The sequence below is a fragment of the Mercurialis annua genome, linkage group LG8, assembly GCF_937616625.2.
Source record: "Mercurialis annua linkage group LG8, ddMerAnnu1.2, whole genome shotgun sequence".
Taxonomy (NCBI): Eukaryota; Viridiplantae; Streptophyta; class Magnoliopsida; order Malpighiales; family Euphorbiaceae; genus Mercurialis; species Mercurialis annua.
The window spans coordinates 21864379-21877839 of record NC_065577.1 but is presented as its reverse complement, the minus strand read 5'-3'; positions in this window follow the sequence as shown (position 1 = coordinate 21877839).

Below are 13461 nucleotides of genomic sequence, written 5' to 3'. Positions count from 1 at the left end.
TAGGTAATCGGAACGACACGTTAAAGAGGCTTGAAAAGTGATGCTAGATTAGTATGTCGCGTCTTAAGTCTCTTAAACGCGTCGTTCCAATTACCTAAGAATTGTTAGGTTATATTACGCAAAGTGTGCGTAAAAAGTGACGCTAGATTAGTATGGCGCGTCTCAAGTCTCTTTAACGTTGTTCGATTACCATTCTTATGTCGCGTCACAAGTCTCTCTAACGCGCCGTTCCGATTACCTAAGCATGGTTAGGTAATATTACGCAAAGTGTACGTAAAAAGTGACGCTATATTAGTATGTCCAGTTTCAAGTCTCTTTAACGCGTCGTTTCGATTACCTAAGTATGGTTAGGTTATAATACGCAAAGTGTGCTTAAAAAGTCACGCTAGAATGTCGCGTCTCAAGGCTCTTCAATGCGTTGTTCCGATTACCTAAGTATGGTTAGGTTATATTATGCAAAGTTGGCGGGAAAAGTGCGTCACAAGTCTCTTTAACGTGTCGTTTCGATTACCATGCTTATGTCGCGTCACAAGTCTCTCTAACGCGTCGTTCTGATTACCTAAGCATGGTTAGGTTATACTACGCAAAGTGTGTGTGAAAAGTAACAATAGATTAGTATGTCGCTTCTCAAGTCTCTTTAATGCGTCATTCCGATTACCTAAAAATGGTTTGGTTATAGGGTTCCATAAAAAATCATGACCTTTACACGAAATTTCATTTTAATCTCGACTTTTAAAAGTTGGCATTTAAACACATGACCTTTAATTTTGTTTCAAATTTATCGATACTCGACTCCTAATAGCATATATAGGAGAGGACGTTTTTGGAAAACGTTCGAAAAATCGATGATAACGTTTAAAAGACATGACTGGAAATCCCTATAATCCGCAGTAGTAATCACAAAAGAACAATGGCCTAGGAATACTAAACCATTGCTCTGATACCAACTTTGTCACGACCCAAATTATTGATCCGCGACCGGCGCTAGGGAATGGGAGTGGTAGATCCAAAACCCGTTAGCAAGCCTGAAAATACATATAAATTTTTCGCAAATCAAATCATATTTCATATATGACAATAATATCAAATACGCACGACCCCTATTTGAAATATACATCAGAGTTAAAGCGTTTTACAAAATAGAGCCTGTCTATTCTAAACTACTGCGGACTTGCTAGAATGAAAACCTAGTCTCATGACTCGTACTACTTCCGAAAATTAAAAACTTCGGAAGCTTCGTTCCCCACACCGTACCTAACTCAACCTGTAAAAATTGGAGTAACAACGGGGTCAGTATAAGACTGAGTGAATACACATAATTACAAGTAATATTGCATAAAGGGGTGAAAACGTTTGAAAATCTCTTTATGTAGAAAATATTCTTTTTGGATTAGACCCCATATGATCTACTTCCAAACATACTTCGTATATACATTCATACTATATCAGAGGCCATGTACGTGTCATAAACTAAACGTTTATGTTGTTGACGTACTTGATATTCTTGCCTCATTCTTATATCTCATGTACGTTTTTATTACGTACATACTTAACATGTTTTGTTTACTGTTATAATTTTGATTGTCTTTATTCTTCTCATTAAGTTTCTCTGACTTTATCTTTCTGACATCGATAGCAAAGCCAACCGATGTGATGAATTCCTCATGATACCGAACATGAAACCAATATCTAAAGCAATCCAATAACTCATGAACTAATGCATCATAAAAAGCAAGGGACGGCAGCATGGAAATTAAAGGAAACCGCAAAAATTTATGCATGAACACGGCGAATCGAAACGACAATGAACGGAGAGATTTCTACGTACCGTAATCGATTCCAACACGTAGGGATCTATGAGAACGATGAGTAATGATGAATCGTCATAAGAAACTTCAGATTTAAGTTATCATAATAAGAACATGAGTTAAGAAACGATATTACGATATCGATTGGAAACAAAGAAAAAGAGACGAGATTACTTACCGAGATCAACGTGAATGGAGGGGATGAGAGCGTGATGTTTTAGAATGTCTAGAGAGAATGACAGCTAGGGTTTCAGAATAGAAAAAAAACAATGGAATTGGGTTTTAAGGAAAAGAAAACGAAGGAATATATTAGGCAAAATGTAGAAATTGTTATACTACTACTGAAAATATAAGTTTCTACTTCATATTGCAAAAAAGGGCTTTCTAATATATAAAAGGCATGGGCCTTTACTATCACTCAAATTCACGTGGACACTATTTAAGTGCATGAGTTTCATGTAAAAATTCATATATTTTCCTTCTTCTTTTTTCTTTTAAAAAAATTAATAATACAAACCAACCACGACTCGAATCAACAAACGACTAAAATAAAATTTAATAAAAATATATAATAATAATAATAATAAAATTTAATAAATTCGGTTTATTTTTTCTAACTTAAATTTACTAATCCTACATACTCTAACTAAGATAATAATATTTAGTGTCTATTTATAATTTGGTCTTTCATTAATGGTTTAGTAGAGAATTTAGTTAACAAAAACACACTGAAATGATATATTTGAAAAACAATGAAAGGTCATGGTTTTATATGGAAACTTTTATAGGTCGTGATTAAAATGAAATTTTATATACAGATTGCGACTTATTATGGAATTGGCCCTAGGTTATTACACAAAGAGTGTGTGAAAAGTGACGCTAGATTAGTATGTCGCTTCTCAAGTCTCTTTAACGCGTCGTTCCGATTACCTAAGCATGAGCATGATTAGGTTATATTACGCAAGGTGGGCGTGAAAAGCTGAGCTAGATTAGTATGTCGTGGCTAAAGGCTATTTAATGTGTCGTTCGAATTACATAAACATGGTTAGGTTATTGATAACGTTGTATATTTAGTAGGGGCGAAGGAACCTCGCCAAGAACGACCATCGCTAAGTCAAGCATTTTACCAACTGGTGTCGACATAGACCACGAGACCTGTGGGGTCTCCGGATCGATGAACATTCGAGCATCATCCGAGACACGTGCTTTTGGCAAGGTCGGATCGAAGATCCTGCCCGAGCTTCCTGACTGAAGACAGGAAAGCCCGGCGTAGACAACCCGAGCTTCGAGATACACTCAAGCTCTGGACCTAGAGGAATGGGAGTTTAGTTCAGACAGTCCGGGCTCTAAGCTTTATTTGAGCTCCGAGATCTAGCTAACGAGCACACTCACGTGTACCAGATTTGGGGACCACAGAAGATCCTCTGACAGGTGCGTGAGGAATGTTCCCTCCACCTGACACACCTAACAAACTGCGCCCCATACGGGGGATATTCTCCACGTAGGCATAATCGATTTCAGGGACCACACGAAGGACAGCCTGCCAGCAAGGCAAGGTTTGCTCCTAAACCCTAACTATATAAAGGGGTTTAAGAGCAAACCCTAGGTAATTCTTTTCTACTCTCTGAAAACCTTTCTCTTCTTTTCTTCTTCATTCATAGCCTCGTCGAAAAGTGACAATAGTATGGTTAGGTTATATTACGCAGAGTGTGCGTGGAAAGTGACGCTAGATTAGTGTGTCGCATCTCAAGTCCCTTTAACGTGCCGTTCCGATTATCTAAGCATGATTAGGTAGTGTGCGTGAAAAGTCACGCTAGATTAGTATGTCCCGTCTCAAGACCCTTTAACTCATCGCTACGATTGCCTAAGCATGGTTTAATTATATTACGCAAAGTGTGCGTGAAAAGTGACGCTAGATTAGTATGTCGCATCTCAAGTCTCTTTAACTCGTCGTTCCGATGACCTAAGCATGGTTAGGTTATACTATGCAAAGTCTGTGTAAAACGTGACACTGGATTAGTATGGCGTGTCTCAAGTCTCTTTAACGCGTTGTTTCGATTACCATGCTTATGTCGCATCACAAGTCTCTTTAACGCGTGTTCCGATTACCTAAGCATGGTTACGTTATATTACGCAAAGCGTGCGTGAAAAATGACGCTAGATTAGTATGTCGCGTCACAAGTCTCCCTAACGCGTCGTTCCTATTACCTAAGCAATATATTAGGATATATTACGCAAAGTGTGCTTGAAAAGTGACGCTAAATTAGTATGTCGCGTCTCAAATCTCTTTAATGTGTTGTTCCGATTACCTAAGCATGGTTAGGTTATATTACGCAAAGTCTGCATAAAACGTGACGCTAGATTAGTATGGCGTGCCTCAAGTCTCTTTAACGCGTCGTTTTGAATACCATGCTTATGTCGCGTCTCCAGTCTCTCTAACGCGTCGTTCCGATTACCTAAGCATGGTTTGGTTATATTACGCAAAGTGTGCGTGAAAAGTGACGCTTGATTAGTATGTCACGCCTCAAGTCTCTTTAATGCGTCGTTCCGATTACCAAAGAATGGTTAGGTCATATTACGCCAAGTACACGTTAAAAATGTCGCTAGATTAGTATGTTGCTTCACAAGTCTCTTTAACGCGTTGTTACGATTACCTAAGCATGCTTAAGTTATATTACGCAGTGTGCGTAGAAAGCGACGCTAGATTAGTGTGGCGCGTCTCAAGGCTTTTTAACGCATCGTTTCACTTTACAAGTCTCTCTAACACATCGTTCCGATTTCCTAAGCATGGTTAGATTATATTACACATAGTTTGCGTGAAAAGTGATAATAGATTAGTATGTCGCGTCGCAAGTCTCTTGAACATGTCGTTCCGATTACCTAAGCATGGTGAGTTTATCTTTTGCAAAGTGTGCGTGAAAAGTGACGCTAGATTAGTATGTCGCGTCTGAAGTCTCTTTAACGCATTGTTTCGATTACCATGCTTATGTCGCGTCACAACTCTCTCTAACGCGTTGTTGCGATTACCTAAGCATGGTTGGGTTATATTACGCAAAGTGTGCGTGAAAAATGACAATAAATTTGTATGTCGCGTCTTAATTCTATTTAATGCGTCGTTTCGATTACGCTTATGCTTAGGTTATATTACGCAAAGAGTGCGTGAAAAATGACGATAGATTAGTATGTCCCGTCTCAATTTTCTTTATCGCGTCGTTCCGAATACCACTGAAAGGTTAGGTTATATTACGCAAAGTGTGCGAGAAAAGTAACGCTAGATTAGTATGTCGCGTATCAAGTCTCTTTAACGCGTTGTCCGTTTACCTAAAGCATGGTTAGGTTATATTACGCAATGTGTGCGTGAAAACTGTTGCTAGGTTAGTACGTTGTGTCTTTAGTCTCCTTAAAGCGTCTTTTCGATTACCTAATCATGGTTAGGTTGTATTACGCAAAGTGCGTGAAAAGTGACGCTAGATTAGTATGTCGTGTCACAAGTCTCTCTAACGTGTCGTTTCGATTACCTAAGCATGTTTAGATTATATTGCTCAAAGTGTGCGTGAAAAGTTAAGCTAGATTAGTATGTCGCGTCTCAAGTCCCTTTAACGCGTGTTCCTATTAGCAAAGGTTAGGTTATATTACGCAAAGTGTGCGTGAAAAGTGACGCTTGATTAGTATTCGCATCTCAAGTCTCTTTAACGCGTTGTTCCGATTACCTAAGCATGGTTATGTTATTGCCAAGTGCGCGTTAAAAGAGTCGCTAGATTAATATGTCGCGTCACAAGTCTCTTTAACGCTTGTTTACGATTACCTAAGCATTGTTTAGTTATATTACGCAAAGTGTGAGTAAAACGTGACGCTAGATTAGTATAACGCGTCTCAAGTCTCTTTAACGCATCGTTTCGATTACCATGCTTATGTCACGTTACAAGTCTCTCTAACACGTCGTTCCGATTACCAAAGCATGGTTAGGTTATATTATACAAAGTATGCGTGAAAAGTGATAATAGATTAGAATGTCGCGTCGCAAGTCTCTTTAACGTGTCGTTCTGATTACCTAAGCATAGTTAGGTGATATTACACAATGTGTGCGTGAAAACTGTTGCTAGGTTAGTATGTCGAGTCTCAAGTCTCTTTAACGCGTCGTTTCGATTACTTAATCATGGTTAGGTTTAATTATGCAAACTTTGCCTGAAAAGTGATGGCTAGATTAGTATGTCGCGTCGCAAGTCTCTTTAACACATCGTTCCGATTACCTAAGCATGGTTTGGATATATTACACAAAGCGTGCGCAAAAAGTGATGCTAGATTAGTATTGCGCATTTCGAGTCTCTTTAACGCGTCGTTTTGATTACTGTGCTTATGTCGCGTCACAAGTGTCTCTAACGCGTCGTTCTGATTACCTAAGCATGGTTAGATTATATTACGCAAAATATACATGAAAAGTGACAATAGATTAGTTTGTCGTGTCTCAAGTCTTTTTAACGCGTCGTTCCGGTTACCTAGGCATGGTTAGGTTATTTTACGCAAGGTGTGCGTGAAAAGTGACGCTAGATTAGTACGTCGCGTCTCAAGTCTCTTTAATGCGTATTCCGATTACCTAAGCATGGTTAGAATATATTACGTAAAGTGTACGTAAAAAGTGACGCTAGATTAGTATGTCGCGTCTCAAGTCACATTAATGCGTCTTTCCGATTACCTATGCATGGTTATATTACGCAAAGTGTGCGTGAAATATGACGCTAGATTAGTATGTTGCTACTCAAGTCTCTTCAACGCGGCGTTTTGATTTCGTAAGCATGGTTTGGTTATATTACGCAATGTTTGCGTGAAAAGTGACGCTAGATTAGTATGTCGCATCTCAAGTCTCTTTAACTCGCCGTTTCGATTACCTGAACATGGTTAGGTTATAAGCAAAGTCTACTTAGGTAATCAGAACGACGCATTAAAGAGACTTGAGACGCGCGACATACTAATCTAGCGTCACTTTTCACGCACACTCTACGTAAAATAACCTAACCATGCTTAGGTAATCGAAACGAAGCGTTATAGAGACTTGAGACGCGACATACTAATATCACTTTTCACGCACACTTTGCGTAATATAACCTAACCATGCTTTGGTAATCGAAACGACGTGTTAAAGAGACGTGTAACGTGACATGAGCATGGTAATCGAAACGACGCGTTAAAGAGACTTGAGACGCGCCATACTAATCTAGCGTCACTTATTACGCACACATTGCGTAATATTACCTAACCATGCTTTGTTAATCGGACCTAACCTGCTTAGGTAATCGGAACAAGGCGTTATATAGACTTGATACGCGACATACTAATCCATTGTAACTTTTCACGCACACTTTGCGTAATATAACCTAACCATTCTTTGGTAATCGGAATGACGTGTTAAAGAGACTTGTAACATGACATAAGCATGGTAATCGAAACGACGCGTTAAAGAGACTTGAGACGTGTCATACTAATCCAGCGTCACTTTTTACGCACACATTGCGTAATACAACCTAACTGTACTTTGGTAACTGTAACGACGTGTTAAAGAGACTTGTGTAGCGACATGAGCATGGTAATTGAAACAACGCGTTAAAGAGACTTAAGACGCGACATACTAATCTACTGTCACTTTTCACGCACACTTTGCATAATATAATCTAACCATGCTTAGGTAATCCAAACGACGCATTAAAGAGACTTGAGACGCGACATAATAAACTAGCGTCACTTTTCATGCACACTTTGCGTAATATAATATAACCATGCTTAGGTAATTGGAACGACGCGTTAGAGAGACTTGTGACGTGACATACTAATCTAGCGTCACTTTTTACGCAAACTTTGCGTAATATAACCTAACCATGCTTAGGTAATCAGAACGACGCGACTAATTTAGCGTCACTTTGTACTCGCACTTTGTGTAATATAACCTAACCATGCTTAGGTTATCGGAAAGACGCCTTAAATTGACTTGAGACGCGACATACTAATCTAGCGTCACTTTTCACGCACACCTTGCGTAATATAACCATACCATGCTTAGGTAATAGGAACGACGCGTTAAATAGACTTGAGACGCGACATACTAATCTATTGTCATTATTCACGCACACTTTGCGTAATACAACCTAACCATGTTTAGGAAATAGGAACGACGCGTTAAAGAGACTTGAGAAGTGACATACTGATCTATTTTCACTTTTCATGCACAATTTGTGTAATATAACGTAACCATGCTTAGGTAATCGGAACGACGCGTTAGAGAGACTTGTAATGCGACATATGCAAGGTAATCGAAACGACGCATTAAAGAGACTTGAGATGCGACATACTAATCTAGCGTTACTTTTCACGCACGCTTTGTGTAATATAACCTAACCATGCATAGGTAATCGGAACAACGCGATAAAGAGAATTGAGACGCGACATACTAATCTAGCGTCACTTTTCACGCACACTTTGCGTAGTATAACCTAACCATGCTTAGGTAATCAGAACGGCATGTTAGAGAGCCTTGAGACAAGACATACTAATCTAGCGTCACTTTTCACGTACACTCTGTGTAATATAATATAACCACGCTTAAGTAATTGGAACGACGCGTTAAATAGACTTATGACGCGACATACTAATATATTGTAATTTTTCACGCACACTTAGCCTAATATAACCTAACCATGCTTAGGTAATCGGAACGACGCGTTAGAGAGACTTGTGACGCGACATAAGCATGGTAATCGAAACGACACATACCTAACCATACTTAGGAAATCACAACCACATGTTAGAGAGACTTTTCAATCTAGTGTCACTTTTCACGCACACTTTGACCTAACCATGCTTAGATAATTGGAACGTTAAACAGACCTGAGACGCGATATACAAATCTAGCGTCACTTTTCACGCACACTTTGGTTAATCTAACCTAACCAAGCTTAGATAATCGGAACGACGCGTTAGAGACACTTGTGACGCGACATAAGCATGGTAAGCAAAACAACGCGTTAAAGAGACTTAAAACGCGCCATACTAATCTGGTGTCACTTTTTACGCACTCTTTGCGTAATATATCGTAACCGTGCTTAGGTAATCGGAACGACGCGTTAAGAGACTTGAGACGTAACATACTAATCTACCGTAATTTTTCACGCACACTTTGCGTAATATAATCTAACCATGCTTAGGTAATCGGAACGACACGTTAAAGAGGCTTGAGACGCGACATACTAATCAGGCGACAGTTTTCACGCACACATGTAATATAACCTAACCATGCATAGGTAATCGGAACGACACAAAGAGACTTGAGACGCGACATACTAATTTAGCGTCACTTTTCACGGACACTACCTAACCATGCTTAGATAATCGGAACGACGCGTTAAAGAGACTTGAGACGCGACACACTAATCTAGCGTCACTTTTCACGCAGACTTTGCATAATATAACCTAACAATGCTTGGGTAATCGGAACGACGCGTTAAAGAGACTTCAGACGCGACATACTAATCTAGCGTCACTTTTCACGCACACTTTGTGTAATACTCCTCCGTCCCAATAGAGTTGTCCACTTTGAGAAATTTTTTTGTCCCAAAACTCTTGTCCACTTTCAAAAAGTAACTAACTTTTACCCTCAATTTTCTATATTACACTTATTTAAAATCCACTAATGAGTAAATTGAAAGTAAATTATAAGTGGACCCTATATTAAATGGGGGCATGACAAGAAAGGAAGGAAAATTTTACAAACTCCATAAATAATAATTACTTTTCTTAAACTGTGTGATAAAGGCAAAGTGGACAACTCTATTGGGACGGAGGGAGTATAACATAACCATGCTTAGGTATTCGGAACACGCGTTAAAGAGACTTAAGACGTGACATACTAATCTAGCGTCACTTGTCACGCACACTTTGCGTAATATAACCTAACCATGCTTAGGTAATCGGAACGACACGCTAAAGAGACTTGAGACACGACATACTAATCTAGCTTCAATGTTCACGCACACTCTGCGTAATCTAACCTAACCATGCTTAGATAATCATAACGACGCGTTAGAGACACTTGTGACGCGACATAAGCATGGTAACCGAAACTACACGTCAAAGAGACTTGAAAAACGCCATTTACGCACTCTTTGCGTAATATAACCTAACCTTAGGTAATCAGGACGACGAGTTAAAGAGACTTGAGACGCGGCATACTAATCTAGCCGTCACTTTTCACGCACACTTTGCGTAATACAACCTAACCATGAGTAGGTAATCGGAACGACGCCTTAAAGAGACTTGAGATGCGACATACTAATCTAGCGTAACTTTTCACGCACACTTTGCGAAATATAAACTCCCCATGTTTGGGTAATCGGAACGACATGTTAAAGAGACTTGCGACGCGACATACTAATCTATTGTCACTTTTCACGCACACTATGTGTAATATAACCTAACCATGCTTTTGAAATCGAAAAATTTTGTTAGAGAGACTTGTAACGTGACATAAGCATGGAATCAAAACAAAGCGTTAAAAAGACTTGAGACATGCCACACTAATCTAGCCTCACTTTTTACTTACACTGCGTAATATAACTTAAGCAAGCTTTGGCAATCGTAACAACACGTTAAAGAGACTTGTGACGAGACATACTAATTCTGCGATACTTTTAACGCGCACTTGGCGTAATATAACATAACCATGATTTGGTAATCGGAACGACGCGTTATAGAGACTTTGAGACACGACATACTAATCTATTGTCACTTTTCACACACACTTTGAATATAACTTAACCATTCTTAGGTAATCGGAGCGACGCATTAAAGAGAGTTGAGACGCGACATACAAATCAAGTGTCACTTTTCACGCACACTTTGCGTAATATATCCTAACTATGCATAGGTAATCGGAATACGCGTTAAAGAGACTTGTGACGCGCCATAAGCATGGTAATCCAAACGACGCGTTAAAGAGGCTTGAGGCACGCCATACTAATCTAGCGTCACGTTTTATGCAGAATTTGCATAATATAACCTAACCATGCTTAGGTAATCGGAATGACTCATGAAAGACACTTGAGACGCGACATACTAATCTAGCGTCACTTTTCACGCACATTTTGTGTAATATAACCTAACAATGTGTAATTGGAAGGACACGTTAGAGAGAGTTGACACGCGACATAAGCATGGTAATCAAAACAACGCGTTAAAGAGACTTGAGACGCGACATACTAATTTAGCATCACTTTTCACGCACACTTTGCGTAATATAGCCTAATGATGCTTAGGTGACGCGTTAGAGAGACTTGTGATGCGACATATTAATCTAGTGTCACTTTTCACGCACACTTTGCGTAACTCAGCCATGCTTAGGTAATCAGAACGACGCGTTAGAGAGACTTGTGACGCGACATAAGCATGGTAATAAAAACGACGCGCTAAAGTGCACGCCATACTAATCTAGCGTCACTTTTTACGCAGACTTTGCATAATATAACCTTAACCATGGGTAATTAGAATGACACATTAAAGAGACTTGAGACGCGACATACTAATTTAGCGTCACTTTTCCCGCACACTTTGCGTAATATAGCCTAATGATGCTTAGGTAATCGGAACGACGCGTTAGAGAGACCTGTGACGCGACATACTAATCTAGCGTCACATTTCACGCACACTTTGCATAATATAACCTAACCATGCTTAGGTAATCGGAACACGCGTTAAAGAGGCTTGTGACACGACATAAGGATAGTAATCGAACGACGCGTTAAAGAGACTTAAGAAGCGCCATACTAGTCTAGCGTAACCATGCATAGGTAATCGGAAACAAGTCAAGGAGACTTGAGACGCGACATACTAATCTATTGTCACTTTTCACGCACACTTTGCATAGTATAAACTAACCCTGCTTAGGTAATCGGAACGACGCGTTAAAGAGACTTCAGACGCGACATACTAATCTAGCGTCATTTTTAACCATGCTTAGGTAATCGGAACACGCGTTAAAGAGATTTGAGACGTGACATACTAATCGAGAGTCTCTTTTCATGAACACTTTGCGTAATATAACCTAACCATGTTTAGATAATCAAACGACGCGTTAAAGAAACTTGCGACGCGACATAATAATCCAGCGTAACTTTTCACGCACACTTTGTGTAAAATAACCTAACCATGCTTAGGTAATCGGAACGACGCGTTCTTGACTTATGACGTGACATACTAGTCTAGCGTCACTTTTCAGGCACACCTTGCGTAATATAACATAACTATGCTTAGGTAATCCAAACGATGCGTTAAAGAGACTTAACACGAGACATACTAATCTAGCGTCACTAAAAAACGCACACTTTGCGTAATATAACCTGACCATGCTTAGGTAATCGTAACGACTCGTTAAAGAGACTTTAGACTTGACATACTAATATATGTTGTCACTTTTCGCGCACACTTTACGTAATATAACCTAACGATGCTTAGGTAGTCGGAACGACGCGTTAAATAGATTTGAGACGCAACATACTAATATATTGTCATTTTTCACGCACACGTTGCGTAATATAACCTAACCATGCTTAGGTAATCGGAACAACGCGTTAGAGAGACTTGTGACGTGACATATGCATGGTAATCGAAACGACGCGTTACAGAGACTTGAGATCCGTAATACTAATCTAGCGTAACTTATTTCGCACACTTTGGGTAATATGGTTGCTTAGAAATCGGAACGACGCATTTGAGAGACTTGAGACGCGACGTACCAAACCATTCTTAGGAAATAGGAGTGACGTGTTAGATAGACTTGAGACGCGACATACTAATCTTGCGTCAATTTTCATGAAACTTAGTGCAGTATAACCTAAACATAAAAGTGACTTGACGCGAGATAAGCATGGTAATCGAACGACGCGTTAAAGAGACTTGAAACGCGTTATACTAATCTAGTGTCACTATTCATGCACACTTTTCGTAATATAACCTAACCATAATTAGTTAATAGGAACGCATTAAAGAGAACTGAGACGCGACATACTAAGATACCGTCACTTTTCACGCTCACTTTCCGTAATATAACCTAACCATGGTTAGGTAATTGCAACGACGCGTTAAATATACTTGAGACACGACTTACTAATTTATTGTTACTTTTCACGCACACTTTGTGTAATATATAACCTAACCATGCTTAGGTAATCGGAACGACGCGTTAGAGAGACTTGTGACGCGACATAAGCATGGTAATCGAAACGACAAATTAAAGATACTTAAGACACGACTTACTAATCTAGCGTCACTTTTCAAGCACACGTTGTGTAATGCAATGTGACCATGCTTAGGTACTCAAAACGACGCGTTAAAAAGCCTTGAGACGCGACATACTAATCTAGCGTCACTTTCACGCACACCTTGCGTAATATAACCTAACCATGCTTAGGTAATAAGAACGACGCGTCAAAAAGACTTGAGACGCGACATACTAATAATCTAGCTTCACTTTTCACGCACACTTTGTGTAATATAACCTAATCATACTTTGGTAATCGGAACGACGCGTTAACGAGCCTTGAGACGCGACATGCTAATCTAGCGTCACTTTCACGCACACCTTGCGTAATATAAGCAAACCAAGCTTAGGTAA